Source organism: Amaranthus tricolor, chromosome 17 (assembly GCF_026212465.1).
Source record: "Amaranthus tricolor cultivar Red isolate AtriRed21 chromosome 17, ASM2621246v1, whole genome shotgun sequence".
NCBI lineage: Eukaryota > Viridiplantae > Streptophyta > Magnoliopsida > Caryophyllales > Amaranthaceae > Amaranthus > Amaranthus tricolor.
Genome location: NC_080063.1, coordinates 2154973 through 2182302, shown reverse-complemented (window position 1 = coordinate 2182302; position 27330 = coordinate 2154973).

The window sequence follows — 27330 nt, the reverse complement described above, 5'->3', positions numbered from 1 at the left end:
TTGTTCATTCTTCATCGTTCATTCGTCATTGAGCATTGATCCTTGTTGATTCTTCATCGTTCATTCTTCATTGATCATTGATCCTTGTTCATTCTTCATCGTTCATTCGTCATTGACCATTGATCCTTGTTCATTCTTCATCGTTCATTCTTCATTGATCATTGATTCTTGTTCATTCTTCATCGTTCATCCGTCATTGACCATTGATCCTTATTCATTCTTCATCGTTTATTCTTCATTGATTATTGATCCTTGTTCATTCTTCATCGTTCATTCTTCATTGATCATTGATCCTTGTTCATTCTTCATCGTTCATTCGTCATTGATCATTGAGCTTTGTTCATTCTTCATCGTTCATTATTCATCGATCATTGATCCTTGTTCATTCTTGATCTTTCATACTTCATTGATCATTGATCCTTGTTCATTCTTCATCGTTTATTCTTCATTGATCATTGATCCTTGTTCATTCTTCATCGTTCATTTGTCATTGACCATTAATCCTTGTTCATTCTTCATCGTTCATTCGTCATTGATCATTGATCCTTGTTCATTCTTCATCGTTCATTCTTCATTGATCATTGCTACTTGTTCATTCTTCATCGTTCTTTCTTTATTCATCATTGATCCTTGTTCATTCTTCATCGTTCATTCGTCATTGATCATTGATCCTTGTTCATTCTTCATCGTTCATTCGTTACTGACCATTAATTCTTGTTCATTCTTCATTGATCATTGATCCTTGTTCATTCTTCATCGTTCATTCTTCATTGATCATTGATCCTTGTTCATTCTTCATCGTTCATTCGTCATTGATCATTGATCTTTGTTCATTCTTCATCGTTCCTTCTTCATTGATCGTTGATCCTTGTTCATTCTTCATCGTTCATTCTTCATTGATAATTGATCCTTGTTCATTCTTCATCGTTCATTCTTCATTGATCATTGATCCTTGTTCATTCTTCATCGTTCATTATTCATTGATCATTGATCCTTGTTCATTCTTTATCGTTCATTCGTCATTAACCAATAATTCTTGTTTATTCTTCATTGATCATTGATCCTTGTTCATTCTTCATCGTTCATTCGTCATTAACCATTGATCCTTGTTCATTCTTCATCGTTTATTCTTCATTGATCATTGATCCTTGTTCATTCTTCATCGTTAATTCTTCATTGATCATTGATCCTTGTTCATTCTTCATCGTTCATTCGTCATTGATCATTGATCCTTGTTCATTCTTCATCGTTCATTCTTCATTGATCAATGATCCTTGTTCATTCTTCATCGTTTATTCTTCATTGTTCATTCTTCACCGTTCATTCGTCATTGAGCATTAATCCTTGTTCATTCTTCATCGTTCATTCGTCATTGACCAATAATTCTTGTTTATTCTTCATTGATCATTGATCCTTGTTCATTCTTAATCGTTCATTCTTCATTGATCATTGATCCTTGTTCATTCTTCATCGTTCATTCGTCATTGATCATTGAGCTTTGTTCATTCTTCATCGTTCATTATTCATCGATCATTGATCCTTGTTCATTCTTCATCGTTCATTCTTCATTGATCATTGATCCTTGTTCATTCTTCATCGTTTATTCTTCATTGATCATTGATCCTTGTTCATTCTTCATCGTTCATTTGTCATTGACCATTAATCCTTGTTTATTCTTCATCGTTCATTCGTCATTGATCATTGATCCTTGTTCATTCTTCATCGTTCATTCTTCATTGATCATTGATCCTTGTTCATTCTTCATCGTTCTTTCTTTATTGATCATTCATCCTTGTTCATTCTTCATCGTTCATTCGTCATTGATCATTGATCCTTGTTCATTCTTCATCGTTCATTCGTTACTGACCATTAATTCTTGTTCATTCTTCATTGATCATTGATCCTTGTTCATTCTTCATCGTTAATTCTTCATTGATCATTGATCCTTGTTCATTCTTCATCGTTCCTTCTTCATTGATCGTTGATCCTTGTTCATTCTTCATCGTTCATTCTTCATTGATAATTGATCCTTGTTCATTCTTCATCGTTCATTCTTCATTGATCATTGATCCTTGTTCATTCTTCATCGTTAATTCTTCATTGATCATTGATCCTTGTTCATTCTTCATCGTTCATTCGTCATTGATCATTGATCCTTATTCATTCTTCATCGTTCATTCTTCATTGATCAATGATCCTTGTTCATTCTTCATCGTTCATTCTTCATTGTTCATTCTTCACCGTTCATTCGTCATTGAGCATTAATCCTTGTTCATTCTTCATCGTTCATTCGTCATTGACCAATAATTCTTGTTTATTCTTCATTGATCCTTGTTCATTCTTCATCGTTCATTCTTCATTGATCATTGATCCTTGTTCATTTTTCATCGTTCATTCGTCATTAACCATTGATCCTTGTTCATTCTTCATCGTTTATTCTTCATTGATCATTGATCCTTGTTCATTCTTCATCGTTAATTCTTCATTGATCATTGATCCTTGTTCATTCTTCATCGTTCATTCGTCATTGATCATTGATCCTTGTTCATTCTTCATCGTTCATTCTTCATTGATCAATGATCCTTGTTCATTCTTAATCGTTCATTCTTCATTGTTCATTCTTCACCGTTCATTCGTCATTGAGCATTAATCCTTGTTCATTCTTCATCGTTCATTCGTCATTGACCAATAATTCTTGTTTATTCTTCATTGATCATTGATCCTTGTTCATTCTTAATCGTTCATTCTTCATTGATCATTGATCCTTGTTCATTCTTCATCGTTCATTCGTCATTGATCATTGAGCTTTGTTCATTCTTCATCGTTCATTATTCATCGATCATTGATCCTTGTTCATTCTTCATCGTTCATTCTTCATTGATCATTGATCCTTGTTCATTCTTCATCGTTTATTCTTCATTGATCGTTGATCCTTGTTCATTCTTCATCGTTCATTTGTCATTGACCATTAATCCTTGTTCATTCTTCATCGTTCATTCGTCATTGATCATTGATCCTTGTTCATTCTTCATCGTTCATTCTTCATTGATCATTGATCCTTGTTCATTCTTCATCGTTCTTTCTTTATTGATCATTCATCCTTGTTCATTCTTCATCGTTCATTCGTCATTGATCATTGATCCTTGTTCATTCTTCATCGTTCATTCGTTACTGACCATTAATTCTTGTTCATTCTTCATTGATCATTGATCCTTGTTCATTCTTCATCGTTCATTCTTCATTGATCATTGATCCTTGTTCATTCTTCATCGTTCCTTCTTCATTGATCGTTGATCCTTGTTCATTCTTCATCGTTCATTCTTCATTGATAATTGATCCTTGTTCATTCTTCATCGTTCATTCTTCATTGATCATTGATCCTTGTTCATTCTTCATCGTTAATTCTTCATTGATCATTGATCCTTGTTCATTCTTCATCGTTCATTCGTCATTGATCATTGATCCTTATTCATTCTTCATCGTTCATTCTTCATTGATCAATGATCCTTGTTCATTCTTCATCGTTCATTCTTCATTGTTCATTCTTCACCGTTCATTCGTCATTGAGCATTAATCCTTGTTCATTCTTCATCGTTCATTCGTCATTGACCAATAATTCTTGTTTATTCTTCATTGATCATTGATCCTTGTTCATTCTTCATCGTTCATTCTTCATTGATCATTGATCCTTGTTCATTTTTCATCGTTCATTCGTCATTAACCATTGATACTTGTTCATTCTTCATCGTTCATTCGTCATTGACCATTGATCCTTGTTCATTCTTCATCGTTCATTCTTCATTGATCATTGATCCTTGTTCATTCTTTATCGTTCATTCTTCATTGATCATTGATCCTTGTTCATTCTTCATCGTTCATTCGTCATTGAGCATTGATCCTTGTTCATTCTTCATCGTTCATTCTTCATTGATCATTGATCCTTTTTCATTCTTCATCGTTCATTCGTCATTGACCATTGATCCTTGTTCATTCTTCATCGTTCATTCTTCATTGATCATTGATCCTTGTTCATTCTTCATCGTTCATCCGTCATTGACCATTGATCCTTATTCATTCTTCATCGTTTATTCTTCATTGATTATTGATCCTTGTTCATTCTTCATCGTTCATTCTTCATTGATCATTGATCCTTGTTCATTCTTCATCGTTCATTCGTCATTGATCATTGAGCTTTGTTCATTCTTCATCGTTCATTATTCATCGATCATTGATCCTTGTTCATTCTTCATCTTTCATACTTCATTGATCATTGATCCTTGTTCATTCTTCATCGTTTATTCTTCATTGATCATTGATCCTTGTTCATTCTTCATCGTTCATTTGTCATTGACCATTAATCCTTGTTCATTCTTCATCGTTCATTCGTCATTGATCATTGATCCTTGTTCATTCTTCATCGTTCATTCTTCATTGATCATTGCTACTTGTTCATTCTTCATCGTTCTTTCTTTATTCATCATTGATCCTTGTTCATTCTTCATCGTTCATTCGTCATTGATCATTGATCCTTGTTCATTCTTCATCGTTCATTCGTTACTGACCATTAATTCTTGTTCATTCTTCATTGATCATTGATCCTTGTTCATTCTTCATCGTTCATTCTTCATTGATCATTGATCCTTGTTCATTCTTCATCGTTCATTCGTCATTGATCATTGATCTTTGTTCATTCTTCATCGTTCCTTCTTCATTGATCGTTGATCCTTGTTCATTCTTCATCGTTCATTCTTCATTGATAATTGATCCTTGTTCATTCTTCATCGTTCATTCTTCATTGATCATTGATCCTTGTTCATTCTTCATCGTTCATTATTCATTGATCATTGATCCTTGTTCATTCTTTATCGTTCATTCGTCATTAACCAATAATTCTTGTTTATTCTTCATTGATCATTGATCCTTGTTCATTTTTCATCGTTCATTCGTCATTAACCATTGATCCTTGTTCATTCTTCATCGTTTATTCTTCATTGATCATTGATCCTTGTTCATTCTTCATCGTTAATTCTTCATTGATCATTGATCCTTGTTCATTCTTCATCGTTCATTCGTCATTGATCATTGATCCTTGTTCATTCTTCATCGTTCATTCTTCATTGATCAATGATCCTTGTTCATTCTTCATCGTTTATTCTTCATTGTTCATTCTTCACCGTTCATTCGTCATTGAGCATTAATCCTTGTTCATTCTTCATCGTTCATTCGTCATTGACCAATAATTCTTGTTTATTCTTCATTGATCATTGATCCTTGTTCATTCTTAATCGTTCATTCTTCATTGATCATTGATCCTTGTTCATTCTTCATCGTTCATTCGTCATTGATCATTGAGCTTTGTTCATTCTTCATCGTTCATTATTCATCGATAATTGATCCTTGTTCATTCTTCATCGTTCATTCTTCATTGATCATTGATCCTTGTTCATTCTTCATCGTTTATTCTTCATTGATCATTGATCCTTGTTCATTCTTCATCGTTCATTTGTCATTGACCATTAATCCTTGTTTATTCTTCATCGTTCATTCGTCATTGATCATTGATCCTTGTTCATTCTTCATCGTTCATTCTTCATTGATCATTGATCCTTGTTCATTCTTCATCGTTCTTTCTTTATTGATCATTCATCCTTGTTCATTCTTCATCGTTCATTCGTCATTGATCATTGATCCTTGTTCATTCTTCATCGTTCATTCGTTACTGACCATTAATTCTTGTTCATTCTTCATTGATCATTGATCCTTGTTCATTCTTCATCGTTCATTCGTCATTGAGCATTGATCCTTGTTCATTCTTCATCGTTCATTCTTCATTGATCATTGATCCTTTTTCATTCTTCATCGTTCATTCGTCATTGACCATTGATCCTTGTTCATTCTTCATCGTTCATTCTTCATTGATCATTGATCCTTGTTCATTCTTCATCGTTCATCCGTCATTGACCATTGATCCTTATTCATTCTTCATCGTTTATTCTTCATTGATTATTGATCCTTGTTCATTCTTCATCGTTCATTCTTCATTGATCATTGATCCTTGTTCATTCTTCATCGTTCATTCGTCATTGATCATTGAGCTTTGTTCATTCTTCATCGTTCATTATTTATCGATCATTGATACTTGTTCATTCTTCATCTTTCATACTTCATTGATCATTGATCCTTGTTCATTCTTCATCGTTTATTCTTCATTGATCATTGATCCTTGTTCATTCTTCATCGTTCATTTGTCATTGACCATTAATCCTTGTTCATTCTTCATCGTTCATTCGTCATTGATCATTGATCCTTGTTCATTCTTCATCGTTCATTCTTCATTGATCATTGCTACTTGTTCATTCTTCATCGTTCTTTCTTTATTCATCATTGATCCTTGTTCATTCTTCATCGTTCATTCGTCATTGATCATTGATCCTTGTTCATTCTTCATCGTTCATTCGTTACTGACCATTAATTCTTGTTCATTCTTCATTGATCATTGATCCTTGTTCATTCTTCATCGTTCATTCTTCATTGATCATTGATCCTTGTTCATTCTTCATCGTTCATTCGTCATTGATCATTGATCTTTGTTCATTCTTCATCGTTCCTTCTTCATTGATCGTTGATCCTTGTTCATTCTTCATCGTTCATTCTTCATTGATAATTGATCCTTGTTCATTCTTCATCGTTCATTCTTCATTGATCATTGATCCTTGTTCATTCTTCATCGTTCATTATTCATTGATCATTGATCCTTGTTCATTCTTTATCGTTCATTCGTCATTAACCAATAATTCTTGTTTATTCTTCATTGATCATTGATCCTTGTTCATTCTTCATCGTTCATTCGTCATTAACCATTGATCCTTGTTCATTCTTCATCGTTTATTCTTCATTGATCATTGATCCTTGTTCATTCTTCATCGTTAATTCTTCATTGATCATTGATCCTTGTTCATTCTTCATCGTTCATTCGTCATTGATCATTGATCCTTGTTCATTCTTCATCGTTCATTCTTCATTGATCAATGATCCTTGTTCATTCTTCATCGTTTATTCTTCATTGTTCATTCTTCACCGTTCATTCGTCATTGAGCATTAATCCTTGTTCATTCTTCATCGTTCATTCGTCATTGACCAATAATTCTTGTTTATTCTTCATTGATCATTGATCCTTGTTCATTCTTAATCGTTCATTCTTCATTGATCATTGATCCTTGTTCATTCTTCATCGTTCATTCGTCATTGATCATTGAGCTTTGTTCATTCTTCATCGTTCATTATTCATCGATAATTGATCCTTGTTCATTCTTCATCGTTCATTCTTCATTGATCATTGATCCTTGTTCATTCTTCATCGTTTATTCTTCATTGATCATTGATCCTTGTTCATTCTTCATCGTTCATTCGTTACTGACCATTAATTCTTGTTCATTCTTCATTGATCATTGATCCTTGTTCATTCTTCATCGTTAATTCTTCATTGATCATTGATCCTTGTTCATTCTTCATCGTTCCTTCTTCATTGATCGTTGATCCTTGTTCATTCTTCATCGTTCATTCTTCATTGATAATTGATCCTTGTTCATTCTTCATCGTTCATTCTTCATTGATCATTGATCCTTGTTCATTCTTCATCGTTAATTCTTCATTGATCATTGATCCTTGTTCATTCTTCATCGTTCATTCGTCATTGATCATTGATCCTTATTCATTCTTCATCGTTCATTCTTCATTGATCAATGATCCTTGTTCATTCTTCATCGTTCATTCTTCATTGTTCATTCTTCACCGTTCATTCGTCATTGAGCATTAATCCTTGTTCATTCTTCATCGTTCATTCGTCATTGACCAATAATTCTTGTTTATTCTTCATTGATCCTTGTTCATTCTTCATCGTTCATTCTTCATTGATCATTGATCCTTGTTCATTTTTCATCGTTCATTCGTCATTAACCATTGATCCTTGTTCATTCTTCATCGTTTATTCTTCATTGATCATTGATCCTTGTTCATTCTTCATCGTTAATTCTTCATTGATCATTGATCCTTGTTCATTCTTCATCGTTCATTCGTCATTGATCATTGATCCTTGTTCATTCTTCATCGTTCATTCTTCATTGATCAATGATCCTTGTTCATTCTTAATCGTTCATTCTTCATTGTTCATTCTTCACCGTTCATTCGTCATTGAGCATTAATCCTTGTTCATTCTTCATCGTTCATTCGTCATTGACCAATAATTCTTGTTTATTCTTCATTGATCATTGATCCTTGTTCATTCTTAATCGTTCATTCTTCATTGATCATTGATCCTTGTTCATTCTTCATCGTTCATTCGTCATTGATCATTGAGCTTTGTTCATTCTTCATCGTTCATTATTCATCGATCATTGATCCTTGTTCATTCTTCATCGTTCATTCTTCATTGATCATTGATCCTTGTTCATTCTTCATCGTTTATTCTTCATTGATCATTGATCCTTGTTCATTCTTCATCGTTCATTTGTCATTGACCATTAATCCTTGTTCATTCTTCATCGTTCATTCGTCATTGATCATTGATCCTTGTTCATTCTTCATCGTTCATTCTTCATTGATCATTGATCCTTGTTCATTCTTCATCGTTCTTTCTTTATTGATCATTCATCCTTGTTCATTCTTCATCGTTCATTCGTCATTGATCATTGATCCTTGTTCATTCTTCATCGTTCATTCGTTACTGACCATTAATTCTTGTTCATTCTTCATTGATCATTGATCCTTGTTCATTCTTCATCGTTCATTCGTCATTGAGCATTGATCCTTGTTCATTCTTCATCGTTCATTCTTCATTGATCATTGATCCTTTTTCATTCTTCATCGTTCATTCGTCATTGACCATTGATCCTTGTTCATTCTTCATCGTTCATTCTTCATTGATCATTGATCCTTGTTCATTCTTCATCGTTCATCCGTCATTGACCATTGATCCTTATTCATTCTTCATCGTTTATTCTTCATTGATTATTGATCCTTGTTCATTCTTCATCGTTCATTCTTCATTGATCATTGATCCTTGTTCATTCTTCATCGTTCATTCGTCATTGATCATTGAGCTTTGTTCATTCTTCATCGTTCATTATTCATCGATCATTGATACTTGTTCATTCTTCATCTTTCATACTTCATTGATCATTGATCCTTGTTCATTCTTCATCGTTTATTCTTCATTGATCATTGATCCTTGTTCATTCTTCATCGTTCATTTGTCATTGACCATTAATCCTTGTTCATTCTTCATCGTTCATTCGTCATTGATCATTGATCCTTGTTCATTCTTCATCGTTCATTCTTCATTGATCATTGCTACTTGTTCATTCTTCATCGTTCTTTCTTTATTCATCATTGATCCTTGTTCATTCTTCATCGTTCATTCGTCATTGATCATTGATCCTTGTTCATTCTTCATCGTTCATTCGTTACTGACCATTAATTCTTGTTCATTCTTCATTGATCATTGATCCTTGTTCATTCTTCATCGTTCATTCTTCATTGATCATTGATCCTTGTTCATTCTTCATCGTTCATTCGTCATTGATCATTGATCTTTGTTCATTCTTCATCGTTCCTTCTTCATTGATCGTTGATCCTTGTTCATTCTTCATTGTTCATTCTTCATTGATAATTGATCCTTGTTCATTCTTCATCGTTCATTCTTCATTGATCATTGATCCTTGTTCATTCTTCATCGTTCATTATTCATTGATCATTGATCCTTGTTCATTCTTTATCGTTCATTCGTCATTAACCAATAATTCTTGTTTATTCTTCATTGATCATTGATCCTTGTTCATTCTTCATCGTTCATTCGTCATTAACCATTGATCCTTGTTCATTCTTCATCGTTTATTCTTCATTGATCATTGATCCTTGTTCATTCTTCATCGTTAATTCTTCATTGATCATTGATCCTTGTTCATTCTTCATCGTTCATTCGTCATTGATCATTGATCCTTGTTCATTCTTCATCGTTCATTCTTCATTGATCAATGATCCTTGTTCATTCTTCATCGTTTATTCTTCATTGTTCATTCTTCACCGTTCATTCGTCATTGAGCATTAATCCTTGTTCATTCTTCATCGTTCATTCGTCATTGACCAATAATTCTTGTTTATTCTTCATTGATCATTGATCCTTGTTCATTCTTAATCGTTCATTCTTCATTGATCATTGATCCTTGTTCATTCTTCATCGTTCATTCGTCATTGATCATTGAGCTTTGTTCATTCTTCATCGTTCATTATTCATCGATAATTGATCCTTGTTCATTCTTCATCGTTCATTCTTCATTGATCATTGATCCTTGTTCATTCTTCATCGTTTATTCTTCATTGATCATTGATCCTTGTTCATTCTTCATCGTTCATTTGTCATTGACCATTAATCCTTGTTTATTCTTCATCGTTCATTCGTCATTGATCATTGATCCTTGTTCATTCTTCATCGTTCATTCTTCATTGATCATTGATCCTTGTTCATTCTTCATCGTTCTTTCTTTATTGATCATTCATCCTTGTTCATTCTTCATCGTTCATTCGTCATTGATCATTGATCCTTGTTCATTCTTCATCGTTCATTCGTTACTGACCATTAATTCTTGTTCATTCTTCATTGATCATTGATCCTTGTTCATTCTTCATCGTTCATTCTTCATTGATCATTGATCCTTGTTCATTCTTCATCGTTCCTTCTTCATTGATCGTTGATCCTTGTTCATTCTTCATCGTTCATTCTTCATTGATAATTGATCCTTGTTCATTCTTCATCGTTCATTCTTCATTGATCATTGATCCTTGTTCATTCTTCATCGTTAATTCTTCATTGATCATTGATCCTTGTTCATTCTTCATCGTTCATTCGTCATTGATCATTGATCCTTATTCATTCTTCATCGTTCATTCTTCATTGATCAATGATCCTTGTTCATTCTTCATCGTTTATTCTTCATTGTTCATTCTTCACCGTTCATTCGTCATTGAGCATTAATCCTTGTTCATTCTTCATCGTTCATTCGTCATTGACCAATAATTCTTGTTTATTCTTCATTGATCATTGATCCTTGTTCATTCTTCATCGTTCATTCTTCATTGATCATTGATCCTTGTTCATTCTTCATCGTTCTTTCTTTATTGATCATTCATCCTTGTTCATTCTTCATCGTTCATTCGTCATTGATCATTGATCCTTGTTCATTCTTCATCGTTCATTCGTTACTGACCATTAATTCTTGTTCATTCTTCATTGATCATTGATCCTTGTTCATTCTTCATCGTTAATTCTTCATTGATCATTGATCCTTGTTCATTCTTCATCGTTCCTTCTTCATTGATCGTTGATCCTTGTTCATTCTTCATCGTTCATTCTTCATTGATAATTGATCCTTGTTCATTCTTCATCGTTCATTCTTCATTGATCATTGATCCTTGTTCATTCTTCATCGTTAATTCTTCATTGATCATTGATCCTTGTTCATTCTTCATCGTTCATTCGTCATTGATCATTGATCCTTATTCATTCTTCATCGTTCATTCTTCATTGATCAATGATCCTTGTTCATTCTTCATCGTTCATTCTTCATTGTTCATTCTTCACCGTTCATTCGTCATTGAGCATTAATCCTTGTTCATTCTTCATCGTTCATTCGTCATTGACCAATAATTCTTGTTTATTCTTCATTGATCCTTGTTCATTCTTCATCGTTCATTCTTCATTGATCATTGATCCTTGTTCATTTTTCATCGTTCATTCGTCATTAACCATTGATCCTTGTTCATTCTTCATCGTTTATTCTTCATTGATCATTGATCCTTGTTCATTCTTCATCGTTAATTCTTCATTGATCATTGATCCTTGTTCATTCTTCATCGTTCATTCGTCATTGATCATTGATCCTTGTTCATTCTTCATCGTTCATTCTTCATTGATCAATGATCCTTGTTCATTCTTAATCGTTCATTCTTCATTGTTCATTCTTCACCGTTCATTCGTCATTGAGCATTAATCCTTGTTCATTCTTCATCGTTCATTCGTCATTGACCAATAATTCTTGTTTATTCTTCATTGATCATTGATCCTTGTTCATTCTTAATCGTTCATTCTTCATTGATCATTGATCCTTGTTCATTCTTCATCGTTCATTCGTCATTGATCATTGAGCTTTGTTCATTCTTCATCGTTCATTATTCATCGATCATTGATCCTTGTTCATTCTTCATCGTTCATTCTTCATTGATCATTGATCCTTGTTCATTCTTCATCGTTTATTCTTCATTGATCATTGATCCTTGTTCATTCTTCATCGTTCATTTGTCATTGACCATTAATCCTTGTTCATTCTTCATCGTTCATTCGTCATTGATCATTGATCCTTGTTCATTCTTCATCGTTCATTCTTCATTGATCATTGATCCTTGTTCATTCTTCATCGTTCTTTCTTTATTGATCATTCATCCTTGTTCATTCTTCATCGTTCATTCGTCATTGATCATTGATCCTTGTTCATTCTTCATCGTTCATTCGTTACTGACCATTAATTCTTGTTCATTCTTCATTGATCATTGATCCTTGTTCATTCTTCATCGTTCATTCTTCATTGATCATTGATCCTTGTTCATTCTTCATCGTTCCTTCTTCATTGATCGTTGATCCTTGTTCATTCTTCATCGTTCATTCTTCATTGATAATTGATCCTTGTTCATTCTTCATCGTTCATTCTTCATTGATCATTGATCCTTGTTCATTCTTCATCGTTAATTCTTCATTGATCATTGATCCTTGTTCATTCTTCATCGTTCATTCGTCATTGATCATTGATCCTTATTCATTCTTCATCGTTCATTCTTCATTGATCAATGATCCTTGTTCATTCTTCATCGTTCATTCTTCATTGTTCATTCTTCACCGTTCATTCGTCATTGAGCATTAATCCTTGTTCATTCTTCATCGTTCATTCGTCATTGACCAATAATTCTTGTTTATTCTTCATTGATCATTGATCCTTGTTCATTCTTCATCGTTCATTCTTCATTGATCATTGATCCTTGTTCATTTTTCATCGTTCATTCGTCATTAACCATTGATACTTGTTCATTCTTCATCGTTCATTCGTCATTGACCATTGATCCTTGTTCATTCTTCATCGTTCATTCTTCATTGATCATTGATCCTTGTTCATTCTTTATCGTTCATTCTTCATTGATCATTGATCCTTGTTCATTCTTCATCGTTCATTCGTCATTGAGCATTGATCCTTGTTCATTCTTCATCGTTCATTCTTCATTGATCATTGATCCTTTTTCATTCTTCATCGTTCATTCGTCATTGACCATTGATCCTTGTTCATTCTTCATCGTTCATTCTTCATTGATCATTGATCCTTGTTCATTCTTCATCGTTCATCTGTCATTGACCATTGATCCTTATTCATTCTTCATCGTTTATTCTTCATTGATTATTGATCCTTGTTCATTCTTCATCGTTCATTCTTCATTGATCATTGATCCTTGTTCATTCTTCATCGTTCATTCGTCATTGATCATTGAGCTTTGTTCATTCTTCATCGTTCATTATTCATCGATCATTGATCCTTGTTCATTCTTCATCTTTCATACTTCATTGATCATTGATCCTTGTTCATTCTTCATCGTTTATTCTTCATTGATCATTGATCCTTGTTCATTCTTCATCGTTCATTTGTCATTGACCATTAATCCTTGTTCATTCTTCATCGTTCATTCGTCATTGATCATTGATCCTTGTTCATTCTTCATCGTTCATTCTTCATTGATCATTGCTACTTGTTCATTCTTCATCGTTCTTTCTTTATTCATCATTGATCCTTGTTCATTCTTCATCGTTCATTCGTCATTGATCATTGATCCTTGTTCATTCTTCATCGTTCATTCGTTACTGACCATTAATTCTTGTTCATTCTTCATTGATCATTGATCCTTGTTCATTCTTCATCGTTCATTCTTCATTGATCATTGATCCTTGTTCATTCTTCATCGTTCATTCGTCATTGATCATTGATCTTTGTTCATTCTTCATCGTTCCTTCTTCATTGATCGTTGATCCTTGTTCATTCTTCATCGTTCATTCTTCATTGATAATTGATCCTTGTTCATTCTTCATCGTTCATTCTTCATTGATCATTGATCCTTGTTCATTCTTCATCGTTCATTATTCATTGATCATTGATCCTTGTTCATTCTTTATCGTTCATTCGTCATTAACCAATAATTCTTGTTTATTCTTCATTGATCATTGATCCTTGTTCATTCTTCATCGTTCATTCGTCATTAACCATTGATCCTTGTTCATTCTTCATCGTTTATTCTTCATTGATCATTGATCCTTGTTCATTCTTCATCGTTAATTCTTCATTGATCATTGATCCTTGTTCATTCTTCATCGTTCATTCGTCATTGATCATTGATTCTTGTTCATTCTTCATCGTTCATTCTTCATTGATCAATGATCCTTGTTCATTCTTCATCGTTTATTCTTCATTGTTTATTCTTCACCGTTCATTCGTCATTGAGCATTAATCCTTGTTCATTCTTCATCGTTCATTCGTCATTGACCAATAATTCTTGTTTATTCTTCATTGATCATTGATCCTTGTTCATTCTTAATCGTTCATTCTTCATTGATCATTGATCCTTGTTCATTCTTCATCGTTCATTCGTCATTGATCATTGAGCTTTGTTCATTCTTCATCGTTCATTATTCATCGATAATTGATCCTTGTTCATTCTTCATCGTTCATTCTTCATTGATCATTGATCCTTGTTCATTCTTCATCGTTTATTCTTCATTGATCATTGATCCTTGTTCATTCTTCATCGTTCATTTGTCATTGACCATTAATCCTTGTTTATTCTTCATCGTTCATTCGTCATTGATCATTGATCCTTGTTCATTCTTCATCGTTCATTCTTCATTGATCATTGATCCTTGTTCATTCTTCATCGTTCTTTCTTTATTGATCATTCATCCTTGTTCATTCTTCATCGTTCATTCGTCATTGATCATTGATCCTTGTTCATTCTTCATCGTTCATTCGTTACTGACCATTAATTCTTTTTCATTCTTCATTGATCATTGATCCTTGTTCATTCTTCATCGTTCATTCTTCATTGATCATTGATCCTTGTTCATTCTTCATCGTTCCTTCTTCATTGATCGTTGATCCTTGTTCATTCTTCATCGTTCATTCTTCATTGATAATTGATCCTTGTTCATTCTTCATCGTTCATTCTTCATTGATCATTGATCCTTGTTCATTCTTCATCGTTAATTCTTCATTGATCATTGATCCTTGTTCATTCTTCATCGTTCATTCGTCATTGATCATTGATCCTTATTCATTCTTCATCGTTCATTCTTCATTGATCAATGATCCTTGTTCATTCTTCATCGTTTATTCTTCATTGTTCATTCTTCACCGTTCATTCGTCATTGAGCATTAATCCTTGTTCATTCTTCATCGTTCATTCGTCATTGACCAATAATTCTTGTTTATTCTTCATTGATCATTGATCCTTGTTCATTCTTAATCGTTCATTCTTCATTGATCATTGATCCTTGTTCATTCTTCATCGTTCATTCGTCATTGATCATTGAGCTTTGTTCATTCTTCATCGTTCATTATTCATCGATCATTGATCCTTGTTCATTCTTCATCGTTCATTCTTCATTGATCATTGATCCTTGTTCATTCTTCATCGTTTATTCTTCATTGATCATTGATCCTTGTTCATTCTTCATCGTTCATTTGTCATTGACCATTAATCCTTGTTTATTCTTCATCGTTCATTCGTCATTGATCATTGATCCTTGTTTATTCTTCATCGTTCATTCTTCATTGATCATTGATCCTTGTTCATTCTTCATCGTTCTTTCTTTATTGATCATTCATCCTTGTTCATTCTTCATCGTTCATTCGTCATTGATCATTGATCCTTGTTCATTCTTCATCGTTCATTCGTTACTGACCATTAATTCTTGTTCATTCTTCATTGATCATTGATCCTTGTTCATTCTTCATCGTTCATTCTTCATTGATCATTGATCCTTGTTCATTCTTCATCGTTCCTTCTTCATTGATCGTTGATCCTTGTTCATTCTTCATCGTTCATTCTTCATTGATAATTGATCCTTGTTCATTCTTCATCGTTCATTCTTCATTGATCATTGATCCTTGTTCATTCTTCATCGTTAATTCTTCATTGATCATTGATCCTTGTTCATTCTTCATCGTTCATTCGTCATTGATCATTGATCCTTATTCATTCTTCATCGTTCATTCTTCATTGATCAATGATCCTTGTTCATTCTTCATCGTTCATTCTTCATTGTTCATTCTTCACCGTTCATTCGTCATTGAGCATTAATCCTTGTTCATTCTTCATCGTTCATTCGTCATTGACCAATAATTCTTGTTTATTCTTCATTGATCCTTGTTCATTCTTCATCGTTCATTCTTCATTGATCATTGATCCTTGTTCATTTTTCATCGTTCATTCGTCATTAACCATTGATACTTGTTCATTCTTCATCGTTCATTCGTCATTGACCATTGATCCTTGTTCATTCTTCATCGTTCATTCTTCATTGATCATTGATCCTTGTTCATTCTTTATCGTTCATTCTTCATTGATCATTGATCCTTGTTCATTCTTCATCGTTCATTCGTCATTGAGCATTGATCCTTGTTCATTCTTCATCGTTCATTCTTCATTGATCATTGATCCTTGTTCATTCTTCATCGTTCATTCGTCATTGACCATTGATCCTTATTCATTCTTCATCGTTTATTCTTCATTGATTATTGATCCTTGTTCATTCTTCATCGTTCATTCTTCATTGATCATTGATCCTTGTTCATTCTTCATCGTTCATTCGTCATTGATCATTGAGCTTTGTTCATTCTTCATCGTTCATTATTCATCGATCATTGATCCTTGTTCATTCTTCATCTTTCATACTTCATTGATCATTGATCCTTGTTCATTCTTCATCGTTTATTCTTCATTGATCATTGATCCTTGTTCATTCTTCATCGTTCATTTGTCATTGACCATTAATCCTTGGTCATTCTTCATCGTTCATTCGTCATTGAATCATTGATCCTTGTTCATTCTTCATCGTTCATTCTTCATTGATCATTGCTACTTGTTCATTCTTCATCGTTCTTTCTTTATTCATCATTGATCCTTGTTCATTCTTCATCGTTCATTCGTCATTGATCATTGATCCTTGTTCATTCTTCATCGTTCATTCGTTACTGACCATTAATTCTCGTTCATTCTTCATTGATCATTGATCCTTGTTCATTCTTCATCGTTCATTCTTCATTGATCATTGATCCTTGTTCATTCTTCATCGTTCATTCGTCATTGATCATTGATCTTTGTTCATTCTTCATCGTTCCTTCTTCATTGATCGTTAATCCTTGTTCATTCTTCATCGTTCATTCTTCATTGATAATTGATCCTTGTTAATTCTTCATCGTTCATTCTTCATTGATCATTGATCCTTGTTCATTCTTCATCGTTCATTATTCATTGATCATTGATCCTTGTTCATTCTTTATCGTTCATTCGTCATTAACCAATAATTCTTGTTTATTCTTCATTGATCATTGATCCTTGTTCATTCTTCATCGTTCATTCGTCATTAACCATTGATCCTTGTTCATTCTTCATCGTTTATTCTTCATTGATCATTGATCCTTGTTCATTCTTCATCGTTTATTCTTCATTGATCATTGATCCTTGTTCATTCTTCATCGTTCATTCTTCATTGATCATTGATCCTTGTTCATACTTCATGGTTCATTCGTCATTGATCATTGAGCTTTGTTCATTCTTCATCGTTCATTATTCATCGATCATTGATCCTTGTTCATTCTTCATCGTTCATTCTTCATTGATCATTGATCCTTGTTCATTCTTCATCGTTCATTCGTCATTGATCATTGAGCTTTGTTCATTCTTCATCGTTCATTATTCATCGATCATTGATCCTTGTTCATTCTTCATCATTCATTCTTCATTGATCATTGATCCTTGTTCATTCTTCATCGTTTATTCTTCATTGATCATTGATCCTTGTTCATTCTTCATCGTTCATTTGTCATTGACCATTAATCCTTGTTCATTCTTCATTGATCATTGATCCTTGTTCATTCTTCATCGTTCATTCTTCATTGATCATTGATCCTTGTTCATTCTTCATCGTTCATTCATCATTGATCATTGATCTTTGTTCATTCTTCATCGTTCCTTCTTCATTGATCGTTGATCCTTGTTCATTCTTCATCGTTCATTCTTCATTGATAATTGATCCTTGTGCATTCTTCATCGTTCATTCTTCATTGATCATTGATCCTTGTTCATTCTTCATCGTTCATTATTCATTGATCATTGATCCTTGTTCATTCTTTATCGTTCATTCGTCATTAACCAATAATTCTTGTTTATTCTTCATTGATCATTGATCCTTGTTCATTCTTCATCGTTCATTCGTCATTAACCATTGATCCTTGTTCATTCTTCATCGTTTATTCTTCATTGATCATTGATCCCTGTTCATTCTTCATCGTTAATTCTTCATTGATCATTGATCCTTGTTCATTCTTCATCGTTCATTCGTCATTGATCATTGATCCTTGTTCATTCTTCATTGATCAATGATCCTTGTTCATTCTTCATCGTTCATTATTCATTGTTCATTCTTCACCGTTCATTCGTCATTGAGCATTAATCCTTTTTCATTCTTCATCGTTCATTCGTCATTGACCAATAATTCTTGTTTATTCTTCATTGATCATTGATCCTTGTTCATTCTTAATCGTTCATTCTTCATTGATCATTGATCCTTGTTCATTCTTCATCGTTCATTCGTCATTGATCATTGAGCTTTGTTCATTCTTCATCGTTCATTATTCATCGATCATTGATCCTTGTTCATTCTTCATCGTTCATTCTTCATTGATCATTGATCCTTGTTCATTCTTCATCATTTATTCTTCATTGATCATTGATCCTTGTTCATTCTTCATCGTTCATTTGTCATTGACCATTAATCCTTGTTCATTCTTCACCGTTCATTCGTCATTGATCATTGATCCTTGTTCATTCTTCATCGTTCATTCTTCATTGATCATTGATCCTTGTTCATTCTTCATCGTTCTTTCTTTCTTGATCATTCATCCTTGTTCATTCTTCATCGTTCATTCGTCATTGATCATTGATCCTTGTTCATTCTTCATCGTTCATTCGTTACTGACCATTAATTCTTGTTCATTCTTCATTGATCATTAATCCTTGTTCATTCTTCATCGTTCATTCTTCATTGATCATTGATCCTTGTTCATTCTTCATCGTTCATTCGTCATTGATCATTGATCTTTGTTCATTCTTCATCGTTCCTTCTTCATTGATCGTTGATCCTTTTTCATTCTTCATCGTTCATTCTTCATTGATAATTGATCCTTGTTCATTCTTCATCGTTCATTCTTCATTGATCATTGATCCTTATTCATTCTTCATCGTTCATTATTCAATGATCATTGATCCTTGTTCATTCTTCATCGTTCATTCGTCATTAACCAATAATTCTTGTTCATTCTTCATTGATCATTGATCCTTGTTCATTCTTCATCGTTCATTCGTCATTGACCATTGATCCTTGTTCATTCTTCATCGTTCATTCTTCATTGATCATTGATCCTTGTTCATTCTTCATCGTTCATTGTTTATTGATCATAGATCCTTGTTCATTCTTCATCGTTCATTCGTCATTGATCATTGATCCTTGTTCATTCTTCATCGTTCATTCGTTACTGACCATTAATTCTTGTTCATTCTTCATTGATCATTGATCCTTGTTCATTCTTCATCGTTCATTCTTCATTGATCATTGATCCTTGTTCATTCTTCATCGTTCATTCGTTATTGATCATTGATCTTTGTTCATTCTTCATCGTTCCTTCTTCATTGATCGTTGATCCTTGTTCATTCTTCATCGTTCATTCTTCATTGATAATTGATCCTTTTTCATTCTTCATCGTTCATTCTTCATTGATCATTGATCCTTGTTCATTCTTCATCGTTCATTATTCATTGATCATTGATCCTTGTTCATTCTTCATCGCTCATTCGTCATTAACCATTGATCCTTGTTCATTCTTCAGCGTTTATTATTCATTGATCATTGATCCTTGTTCATTCTTCATCGTTAATTCTTCATTGATCATTGATCCTTGTTCATTCTTCATCGTTCATTCGTCATTGATCATTGATCCTTATTCATTCTTCATCGTTCATTCTTCATTGATCAATGATCCTTGTTGATTCTTCATCGTTCATTCTTCATTGTTCATTCTTCACCGTTCATTCGTCATTGAGCATTAATCCTTGTTCATTCTTCATCGTTCATTCGTCATTGACCAATAATTCTTGTTTATTCTTCATTGATCATTGATCCTTGTTCATTCTTCATTGATCATTGATCCTTGTTCATTTTTCATCGTTCATTCGTCATTAACCATTGATACTTGTTCATTCTTCATCGTTCATTCGTCATTGACCATTGATCCTTGTTCATTCTTCATCGTTCATTCTTCATTGATCATTGATCCTTGTTCATTCTTTATCGTTCATTCTTCATTGATCATTGATCCTTGTTCATTCTTCATCGTTCATTCGTCATTGAGCATTGATCCTTGTTCATTCTTCATCGTTCATTCTTCATTGATCATTGATCCTTGTTCATTCTTCATCGTTCATTCGTCATTGACCATTGATCCTTGTTCATTCTTCATCGTTCATTCTTCATTGATCATTGATCCTTGTTCATTCTTCATCGTTCATTCGTCATTGACCATTGATCCTTATTCATTCTTGATCGTTTATTCTTCATTGATTATTGATCCTTGTTCATTCTTCATCGTTCATTCTTCATTGATCATTGATCCTTGTTCATTCTTCATCGTTCATTCGTCATTGATCATTGAGCTTTGTTCATTCTTCATCGTTCATTATTCATCGATCATTGATCCTTGTTCATTCTTCATCTTTCATACTTCATTGATCATTGATCCTTGTTCATTCTTCATCGTTCATTCGTCATTGATCATTGATCCTTGTTCATTCTTCATTGTTCATTCTTCATTGATCAATGATCCTTGTTCATTCTTCATCGTTCATTCTTCATTGTTCATTCTTCACCATTCATTCGTCATTGAGCATTAATCCTTGTTCATTCTTCATCGTTCATTCGTCATTGACCAATAATTCTTGTTTATTCTTCATTGATCATTGATCCTTGTTCATTCTTAATCGTTCATTCTTCATTGATCATTGATCCTTGTTCATTCTTCATCGTTCATTCGTCATTGATCATTGAGCTTTGTTCATTGTTCATCGTTCATTATTCATCGATCATTGATCCTTGTTCATTCTTCATCGTTCATTCTTCATTGATCATTGATCCTTGTTCATTCTTTATCATTTATTCTTCATTGATCATTGATCCTTGTTCATTCTTCATCGTTCATTCGTCATTGATCATTGATCCTTATTCATTCTTCATCGTTCATTCTTCATTGATCAATGATCCTTGTTGATTCTTCATCGTTCATTCTTCATTGTTCATTCTTCACCGTTCATTCGTCATTGAGCATTAATCCTTGTTCATTCTTCATCGTTCATTCGTCATTGACCAATAATTCTTGTTTATTCTTCATTGATCATTGATCCTTGTTCATTCTTCATTGATCATTGATCCTTGTTCATTTTTCATCGTTCATTCGTCATTAACCATTGATACTTGTTCATTCTTCATCGTTCATTCGTCATTGACCATTGATCCTTGTTCATTCTTCATCGTTCATTCTTCATTGATCATTGATCCTTGTTCATTCTTTATCGTTCATTCTTCATTGATCATTGATCCTTGTTCATTCTTCATCGTTCATTCGTCATTGAGCATTGATCCTTGTTCATTCTTCATCGTTCATTCTTCATTGATCATTGATCCTTGTTCATTCTTCATCGTTCATTCGTCATTGACCATTGATCCTTGTTCATTCTTCATCGTTCATTCTTCATTGATCATTGATCCTTGTTCATTCTTCATCGTTCATTCGTCATTGACCATTGATCCTTATTCATTCTTGATCGTTTATTCTTCATTGATTATTGATCCTTGTTCATTCTTCATCGTTCATTCTTCATTGATCATTGATCCTTGTTCATTCTTCATCGTTCATTCGTCATTGATCATTGAGCTTTGTTCATTCTTCATCGTTCATTATTCATCGATCATTGATCCTTGTTCATTCTTCATCTTTCATACTTCATTGATCATTGATCCTTGTTCATTCTTCATCGTTCATTCGTCATTGATCATTGATCCTTGTTCATTCTTCATTGTTCATTCTTCATTGATCAATGATCCTTGTTCATTCTTCATCGTTCATTCTTCATTGTTCATTCTTCACCATTCATTCGTCATTGAGCATTAATCCTTGTTCATTCTTCATCGTTCATTCGTCATTGACCAATAATTCTTGTTTATTCTTCATTGATCATTGATCCTTGTTCATTCTTAATCGTTCATTCTTCATTGATCATTGATCCTTGTTCATTCTTCATCGTTCATTCGTCATTGATCATTGAGCTTTGTTCATTGTTCATCGTTCATTATTCATCGATCATTGATCCTTGTTCATTCTTCATCGTTCATTCTTCATTGATCATTGATCCTTGTTCATTCTTTATCATTTATTCTTCATTGATCATTGATCCTTGTTCATTCTTCATCGTTCATTTGTCATTGACCATTAATCCTTGTTCATTCTTCATCGTTCATTCGTCATTGATCATTGATCCTTGTTCATTCTTCATCGTTCATTCTTCATTGATCATTGATCCTTGTTCATTCTTCATCGTTCTTTCTTTATTGATCATTCATCCTTGTTCATTCTTCATCGTTCATTCGTCATTGATCATTGATCCTTGTTCATTCTTCATCGTTCATACGTTACTGACCATTAATTCTTGTTCATTCTTCATTGATCATTAATCCTTGTTCATTCTTCATCGTTCATTCTTCATTGATCATTGATCCTTGTTCATTCTTCATCGTTCATTCGTCATTGATCATTGATCTTTGTTCATTCTTCATCGTTCCTTCTTCATTGATCGTTGATCGTTGTTCATTCTTCATCGTTCATTCTTCATTGATAATTGATCCTTGTTCATTCTTCATCGTTCATTCTTCATTGATCATTGATCCTTATTCATTCTTCATCGTTCATTATTCAATGATCATTGATCCTTGTTCATTCTTCATCGTTCATTCGTCATTAACCAATAATTCTTGTTTATTCTTCATTGATCATTGATCCTTGTTCATTCTTCATCGTTCATTCGTCATTGATCATTGATCTTTGTTCATTCTTCATCGTTCCTTCTTCATTGATCGTTGATCCTTGTTCATTCTTCATCGTTCATTCTTCATTGATAATTGATCCTTGTTCATTCTTCATCGTTCATTCTTCATTGATCATTGATCCTTATTCATTCTTCATCGTTCATTATTCAATGATCATTGATCCTTGTTCATTCTTCATCGTTCATTCGTCATTAACCAATAATTCTTGTTCATTCTTCATTGATCATTGATCCTTGTTCATTCTTCATCGTTCATTCGTCATTGACCATTGATCCTTGTTCATTCTTCATCGTTCATTCTTCATTGATCATTGATCCTTGTTCATTCTTCATCGTTCATTGTTCATTGATCATAGATCCTTGTTCATTCTTCATCGTTCATTCGTCATTGATCATTGATCCTTGTTCATTCTTCATCGTTCATTCGTTACTGACCATTAATTCTTGTTCATTCTTCATTGATCATTGATCCTTGTTCATTCTTCATCGTTCATTCTTCATTGATCATTGATCCTTGTTCATTCTTCATCGTTCATTCGTTATTGATCATTGATCTTTGTTCATTCTTCATCGTTCCTTCTTCATTGATCGTTGATCCTTGTTCATTCTTCATCGTTCATTCTTCATTGATAATTGATCCTTGTTCATTCTTCATCGTTCATTCTTCATTGATCATTGATCCTTGTTCATTCTTCATCGTTCATTATTCATTGATCATTGATCCTTGTTCATTCTTCATCGTTCATTCGTCATTAACCATTGATCCTTGTTCATTCTTCATCGTTAATTCTTCATTGATCATTGATCCTTGTTCATTCTTCATCGTTCATTCGTCATTGATCATTGATCCTTATTCATTCTTCATCGTTCATTCTTCATTGATCAATGATCCTTGTTCATTCTTCATCGTTCATTCTTCATTGTTCATTCTTCACCGTTCATTCGTCATTGAGCATTAATCCTTGTTCATTCTTCATCGTTCATTCGTCATTGACCAATAATTCTTGTTTATTCTTCATTGATCATTGATCCTTCTTCATTCTTCATCGTTCATTCTTCATTGATCATTGATCCTTGTTCATTTTTCATCGTTCATTCGTCATTAACCATTGATACTTGTTCATTCTTCATCGTTCATTCGTCATTGACCATTGATCCTTGTTCATTCTTCATCGTTCATTCTTCATTGATCATTGATCCTTGTTCATTCTTTATCGTTCATTCTTCATTGATCATTGATCCTTGTTCATTCTTCATCGTTCATTCGTCATTGAGCATTGATCCTTGTTCATTCTTCATCGTTCATTCTTCATTGATCATTGATCCTTGTTCATTCTTCATCGTTCATTCGTCATTGACCATTGATCCTTGTTCATTCTTCATCGTTCATTCTTCATTGATCATTGCTCCTTGTTCATTCTTCATCGTTCATTCGTCATTGACCATTGATCCTTATTCATTCTTGATCGTTTATTCTTCATTGATTATTGATCCTTGTTCATTCTTCATCGTTCATTCTTCATTGATCATTGATCCTTGTTCATTCTTCATCGTTTATTCGTCATTGATCATTGAGCTTTGTTCATTCTTCATCGTTCATTATTCATCGATCATTGATCCTTGTTCATTCTTCATCTTTCATACTTCATTGATCATTGATCCTTGTTCATTCTTCATCGTTTATTCTTCATTGATCATTGATCCTTGTTCATTCTTCATCGTTCATTTGTCATTGACCATTAATCCTTGTTCATTCTTCATCGTTCATTCGTCATTGAATCATTGATCCTTGTTCATTCTTCATCGTTCATTCTTCATTGATCATTGCTACTTGTTCATTCTTCATCGTTCTTTCTTTATTCATCATTGATCCTTGTTCATTCTTCATCGTTCATTCGTCATTGATCATTGATCCTTGTTCATTCTTCATCGTTCATTCGTTACTGACCATTAATTCTTGTTCATTCTTCATTGATCATTGATCCTTGTTCATTCTTCATCGTTCATTCTTCATTGATCATTGATCCTTGTTCATTCTTCATCGTTCATTCGTCATTGATCATTGATCTTTGTTCATTCTTCATCGTTCCTTCTTCATTGATCGTTGATCCTTGTTCATTCTTCATCGTTCATTCTTCATTGATAATTGATCCTTGTTAATTCTTCATCGTTCATTCTTCATTGATCATTGATCCTTGTTCATTCTTCATCGTTCATTATTCATTGATCATTGATCCTTGTTCATTCTTCATCGTTCATTCGTCATTGATCATTGAGCTTTGTTCATTCTTCATCGTTCATTATTCATCGATCATTGATCCTTGTTCATTCTTCATCATTCATTCTTCATTGATCATTGATCCTTGTTCATTCTTTATCGTTTATTCTTCATTGATCATTGATCCTTGTTCATTCTTCATCGTTCATTTGTCATTGACCATTAATCCTTGTTCATTCTTCATTGATCATTGATCCTTGTTCATTCTTCATCGTTCATTCTTCATTGATCATTGATCCTTGTTCATTCTTCATCGTTCATTCGTCATTGATCATTGATCTTTGTTCATTCTTCATCGTTCCTTCTTCATTGATCGTTGATCCTTGTTCATTCTTCATCGTTCATTCTTCATTGATAATTGATCCTTGTGCATTCTTCATCGTTCATTCTTCATTGATCATTGATCCTTGTTCATTCTTCATCGTTCATTAGTCATTGATCATTGATCCTTGTTCATTCTTTATCGTTCATTCGTCATTAACCAATAATTCTTTTTTATTCTTCATTGATCATTGATCCTTGTTCATTCTTCATCGTTCATTCGTCATTAACCATTGATCCTTGTTCATTCTTCATCGTTTATTCTTCATTGATCATTGATCCTTGTTCATTCTTCATCGTTAATTCTTCATTGATCATTGATCCTTGTTCATTCTTCATCGTTCATTCGTCATTGATCATTGATCCTTGTTCATTCTTCATTGTTCATTCTTCATTGATCAATGATCCTTGTTCATTCTTCATCGTTCATTCTTCATTGTGCATTCTTCACCGTTCATTCGTCATTGAGCATTAATCCTTGTTCATTCTTCATCGTTCATTCGTCATTGACCAATAATTCTTGTTTATTCTTTATTGATCATTGATCCTTGTTCATTCTTAATCGTTCATTCTTCATTGATCATTGATCCTTGTTCATTCTTCATCGTTCATTCGTCATTGATCATTGAGCTTTGTTCATTCTTCATCGTTCATTATTCATCGATCATTGATCCTTGTTCATTCTTCATCGTTCATTCTTCATTGATCATTGATCCTTGTTCATTCTTCATCGTTTATTCTTCATTGATCATTGATCCTTGTTCATTCTTCATCGTTCATTTGTCATTGACCATTAATCCTTGTTCATTCTTCATCGTTCATTCGTCATTGATCATTGATCCTTGTTCATTCTTCATCGTTCATTCTTCATTGATCATTGATCCTTGTTCATTCTTCTTCGTTCTTTCTTTATTGATCATTCATCCTTGTTCATTCTTCATCGTTCATTCGTCATTGATCATTGATCCTTGTTCATTCTTCATCGTTCATTCGTTACTGACCATTAATTCTTGTTCATTCTTCATTGATCATTGATCCTTGTTCATTCTTCATCGTTCATTCTTCATTGATCATTGATCCTTGTTCATTCTTCATCGTTCTTTCGTCATTGATCATTGAGCTTTGTTCATTCTTCATCGTTCATTATTCATCGATCATTGATCCTTGTTCATTCTTCATCATTCATTCTTCATTGATCATTGATCCTTGTTCATTCTTCA